Source organism: Pantherophis guttatus, chromosome 3, assembly GCF_059756535.1.
Source record: "Pantherophis guttatus breed Tessera chromosome 3, ASM5975653v1, whole genome shotgun sequence".
Taxonomy (NCBI): domain Eukaryota; kingdom Metazoa; phylum Chordata; class Lepidosauria; order Squamata; family Colubridae; genus Pantherophis; species Pantherophis guttatus.
The window spans coordinates 141556294-141562293 of NC_142065.1; positions in this window are offsets into that span (position 1 = coordinate 141556294).

A 6000-nucleotide genomic window follows, 5' to 3' on the forward strand; every position below is an offset into this window, starting at 1 on the left:
AAGCTCAAATTCAAAGCCCAACAGAAGGCCTAAAACCAAGGCACTCTCAACATCTCGGCCTTTTTTTTTGTTCGGGAACTCAAGCCATGTGATCCTGTTCATCAATAAACCTTCTTTCCAAGCAACTTCCATGAATCCAGTGTCTTTTTCCCCACTTGGAACTGAACCCAGAAGGATATTTCTTCCAACACATACATGTACATGTATAGTAAACATAACATGAGGATAGAGTCCAAACACACATAACTATATATTTCTTTGTCCGTGTGTGACCACACACGCACACAAACTCACAAAACGTGTTAACTTCATTGCTGTGAAAAATTGCGGGTGCTGATTAAACCATTGGAAAGAATTCAAGAAACCGTGCTCTGCATGTGTCAAGGAAGATTCTCAGTCCTCCAGATAGAGTTGTGTGAAAGTTGAGTCATGGAAACTGGACTTTTAGGCTTGATATGTTTTGCTGCTTATCCAAGAAGCTTCTCCAGTCATGCACTGCGTGCATTCCTTATCATGTTTAGATTCGATTTCTCCAGCATGTCCAAAGCATCACTGCACTAAGAGCAAACTGGTCAGGTGCTGCATACAGTTTCTTCCTCTATCAGCCAAGGAACAATTGCAAGTCAGAACCCTACCTTACTTACTGGGTGTACAGAGTTCACTAATCCCTACAAGAACCAAAGATGCAAACTCCCACCTTGTAGCCCAGTATGGCTAACCTTTTTCCCATCATGTGCCAAAAACAGGGGGAGCATGGGGGGTTTATGTGCGTACGTGCCCACACCCATAATTCAATGCGCCCCATCCCCCCGCACATGCACGCATGACCCTCTCCGGGCTCCCCCCGCTTTTGGCACGTGATGGCCTGATGGGCCCGGTAGGCCCATTTTTCACCCTCCCCAGGCTGTCTAGAGGCTTTCTTGGAGCCTGGGGAGGGCCAAAACGGCTTCCCTCCCCCGGAGGCCCTCCAGAAGCTGGAAACAGCCTGTTTCCCGACTTTCGCTGGATTTGGAAGGCCTGTTTTTTGCCCTCCCCAGGCTCCAGAGGCTTTCTAGGAGCCTGGGAGGGCAAAAACTGCCTTCCCCACACTCCCAGAGGCCCTCCAGAGGCCGGAAACAGCCCATTTCCCGACTTCCGGTGGGCCCAGAAGGGCTGAAAATCAGGTGGCTGGCGCGCACATGTGTGCTGGAGCTGAGCTATGGCAACACTCACGTGCCCACATGTGCCATAGGTTCGCCATCACGGTTGTAGCCTTTGGTTTCTTAGTTCTCAAGCAATGTTTGTGTTGTACCACTAGGTGGCGCCAACTGTGAAGGATTCCATTTTACTACAGTATAGGAAAATTTCCCCATTCTTTTATATGGTGGGCTTCAGAGGGGTGCTCTGTGTGCAAAATCTTAGCTTGTGATTAAAGTCTAAATAAAATCTAATCTATGATATACGATAGGAAATGCTCAGCACAGAAAGGGATAGAACAGGGACAAATCTAGAAAGCGATCAAGGTGGAATATTTGTTTGTTTGTTCTGTTTCCAACCTTTCTGTCCATGTAGTCTCAAACAAATACAAAACGATTCAATTAACATATATGCAGATTCATCATGTAATCCATTTTTTGAGTAAACAAAAAGTTCCACTTTTCCACAAAAAGTGGAAAAGAATAAAAGAATAGTAATCAAAACAAAGGTATGAAATTCATGTAAAAATGAAAACGAAATGAATAATGTTTACACTAACATCATACCTGTTGCACATCCTTTCAAACTATCCATACTTCCGATATGCCCATGAACAACTTTGTACAGTGTCTTTTATTTGTCTCACCACTATCTCTTTGAGGATTACATCAACTCCTTCAGCAACAACTTTCTCAATCTTTCCTTTCGTCTTGAACCGTTTATTCTTTCTTCACATATTTGTTTTGCAATGTGGACATTGTTTCTTCTCTGTGTGTCCAAGCCACCCAACATACCTCTTTCAAAACTAAAGTGTTGAATCAGGGGTGAAATCCAGCTGGTTCTGACAGGTTCTGGAGAACCGGTAGAGGAAATTTTGAGCAGTTCAGAGAACCAGTAGCAGAAATTTTGGGTAGTTCGGAGAACCGGCAAATACCACCTCTGGCTGGCCCCAGAGTGGGGTGGGAATGGGAATTTTGCAATATCCTTCCCCTGGAGTGGGATGGGAATGGAGATTTTGCAGTATATAAAGATTTTGCAATAAATAAACATGGATTCAACACAGTGGTGAAATCCAAATTTTTTTACTACTGGTTCTGTGGGCATGGCTTGGTGGGCATGATATGGCATGGTAGGCGTGGCTTGGTAGGCATGGCAGGGGAAGGATACTGCAAAATCTCCATTCCTACCCCACTCCAGGGGAAGGATACTGCAAAATCCCCATTCCCTCCCCACTCCTGGGGAAGGATATTACAAAATCTCCATTCCCACCCCACTCTGAGGCCAGCCAGAGGTGGTATTAAATCCCAGCGGTGTGTGTGTGTGTGTGTGTGTGTGTGTGTGTGTGTGTGTGTGTGTGTATCATGCAGCCAAAGCAACATCATTCTGGGCTGCATGCAGATAGGGATGGTTGGAGCAAGATTGTGAAAGTCACTCAGGTTTTCCTTCTTGCCTTTTCATCAGGGGTGGGTTTTACTTACCTTTACTACCAGTTTGCAATGGGATCACGTGCTTGCTTCTGCTCATGTGCAGATTGCCTATGATGACATCCGGGGCAGTGGGCGGAGCCTCCTGCCAGTTTTACTACCGGTTCTTGCGAACCGTTCTGAACCAGGGGCAACTCACCACTGCTTTTCATGCCAATGTAGCAATTACCATAGCTAATTGGCTGATCCATTTTCAATCAGTAATAATTTGAATAATTTTATTCAAAAGAAGGATCACACAAATTCACTTATCATTTTGCTGAAAAACTTTGAGAATGACTGACTTAGGTCTCAATGGCATGAATTGACTATATTTACTGGAATAAAAATAACACTGAATTTAAGCCAATTTCCCCCTTCTCACCACCCATCAATCAAAGAAAGAATTGATAGAAAAAGACATTAAAATCTGGGAGTCCTCCTGGATAGGCAGCTGTCCTTGGAGGAACATCTGACAGCTGTAACCAGGGGGACCTTTTATCAGGTTCGCCTGATTCGCCAGTTGCGGCCCTTTCTTGATCGGGATTCCCTGTGCACAGTCACTCATGCCCTCATCACCTCTCGCCTTGACTACTACAACGCTCTCTACATGGGGCTCCCCTTGAAGAGCACCCGGAGGCTCCAACCGGTCCAGAATGCAGCAGCGCGGGTAGTGATGGGAGCAGCATGGCGCTCCCATGTAACACCGCTCCTGCGCGAGCTGCACTGGCTCCCAATGGTCTTCCGGGTGCGCTTCAAGGTGCTGGTTATCACCTTTAAAGCGCTCCATGGGATCGGGCCTAGCTATCTTCGAGACCGCCTGCTGCTACCAACGACCTCCCATCGTCCCGTGCGCTCCCACAGAGAGGGCCTCCTCAGGGTGCCATCAGCCAATCAATGCAGGCTGGTGACCCCCAGGGGGAGGGCCTTCTCTGTGGGGGCACCTACCCTCTGGAATCAGTTGCCCCCAGAGATAAGGAGAATCCAAGACCTTAGCGCCTTCCGCCGTGCCCTTAAAACCCACTTTTTCCAGCAAGCCGGGCTGGTTTAAGAAGAAATTTTAAATGTTTTAATTGGTTTGTATTTTTAATTTTGGGCCAAATTTATATATATTTTAATTGTTTTTAATATTTGTATTTTATTTTTTTTAATTCTGGCTGTACACCGCCCTGAGTCCTCAGGGAGAAGGGCGGTATATAAATTTAAAATAAAGTAAAGTAAAGTAAAAAATGACAAAAGTTCTATATAATGCCCAATTCCCCATCTTGTCGATCTGGGGTTTTCAACTCGATATCTGGAGATTATCTCTTTGTACATTTTTGTTTGTGACATACTTTTATTATGGATACTTGCTCAAGACCACATTCCAGTCAATTCCATGCGTGAGAATGACTCTTTTACCAATGTTGAGGTCTCTCTTTTTTTTGCCATTAAAGTTAAATTCATGTCTACAGAATGGCCAACATTATCAAATCTATCAATTTTACCCTTGAAGCTCTCTATGGGCCGAGGATTATTAAACATCCACCCATCAAGCTTCTCTGTGGCATTTTAAAAGTGGGCCTGGGCACCTCTCCTCCCACCCCTTGTCAGAGTGATTTGAGTCTCTATTGAAAAAGTTACAATAGAGAAGTTGGTTCCCATGTTCACTATTAAAATGGGATTGTTTCTTGGACAAAAGGACTGAGTGATTTTTGACCGTTAACTCAGCAGCAGCTCGAGATGTTTCCAGAGGGTTGGACAGAGAGATACATAGAAGGTGATAGTTTAATAGTTTGCTTAGGTCTTTATGGGCCTGCTGGAGCTTCTGTTTATTTTCTGTTTTCAGTTTCCCACTGTGGGATGATTTAATAAGTCAAATGCTTATTCAGTACAATAGGCGTCAGACTATGGGCAGCATGGAGTTTCTTGCTTCTGTAAATCAGTCAACATATTACTCACCGTGTTATTTTAATTAAGAACCTGTATTTTCAAATATTGTCCGCAAGGACTACGTGCGAGTTGTGTGACTTCAATGCAAAAGGTTGTGGAAATCACAACAGTGCCCCTCCAGCTGTTCCTTCTCCTATTAGATGGTGTTTTGGTGGTCTCTGAATGATAACTCACATGATCCCTTTGATTGGCCTTGCTAGATAGAGCTGAAATTCAATTTTTTGTAGTAATTTTTAAAAAAATATATTTCTAAACCGCTCGTCTCCCTCAAATTACAGGACAGCATTTGATTGAGTACTTACCGGTATATTGTGTTGTTGTATACACGCCAGTGGTGAGATTCAATTTTTTTTACTACTGGTTCTGTGGGCGTGGCATGGCTTGGTGGCTGTGGCTTGGTGGGCGTGGTAAGGGAATTTACTGTAAAATCTCCATTCCCATATCACTCCAGGGGAAGGATACTGCAAAATCCCCATTTCCTCCCGGTCAGCTGGGAGTCGGGAGGCAGAGAATAGATGGAGACAGGGCCAGTCAGAGGTGGTATTTACCGGTTCTCCGAACTACTCAAAATTTCCGCTACCGGTTCTCCAGAACTGGTCAGAACCTGATGAATACCACCTCTGATACACACAGTACGGTTTTTCATGGAGATAGAGTGTGCATTATGCTAGGCTGAACTGCTGTCCCAAACGTTTCTCCTGTTGCCATTATGGAAATAAGCTTGACCTGCTGATCCATTCAGCATCTGAACATGGAAATATAGACACTTGGTTGTGTATACTTTGTGGAGGTTTTAGCCTTTGGCTGACATTAACACTGCTTTTACAAAACAGCATATTCTTATACACATGTTGGAAAATGTGCCTCACCATGAATTTATGATAGAAAGTTCATTCCCAGTTCCAAGCTCAAGTAAGGAATTTCAATGGTTTTCCCTACCTCCCCCATAACTATATCAATAGTCATTCAATAAGCCTTGGATATGTTGGTCTGGTTTATGCACATAGTTCCAAAACAAGGGAGAGGGAGGGAAAAAAGCCTTTTAGCATTCAACTCTGACATTGTTGAGTGCTTAGGGACATTTTTGTCTGCTGTAAAGAGTTCTTTTTCAGATGCAACTTGGAATCATAAGTGGTGCACCTGTCAAGTAAGGCTCAGCTGCCTTTTCACCTGGAAACCTGACGGTGGAACGCTTTCCCTAAAGAGGATCACTTGGTACTTCCATCACTGTCTTCCCACCATCAGGTTTCCCCAGGCATTTAAATACCCATACTATACTTAGATTGCAGGGTTGAATTATTTTACTTTCTTGTGCTTTATATTGCTGAATGCCCCTCTCTTATTTTTCTCATACCTCTAAAATTGGCATAATGATTCTTATTAGATGGCTCATATGCACACATATCAGGGGTGGATTCTACTTACCTTT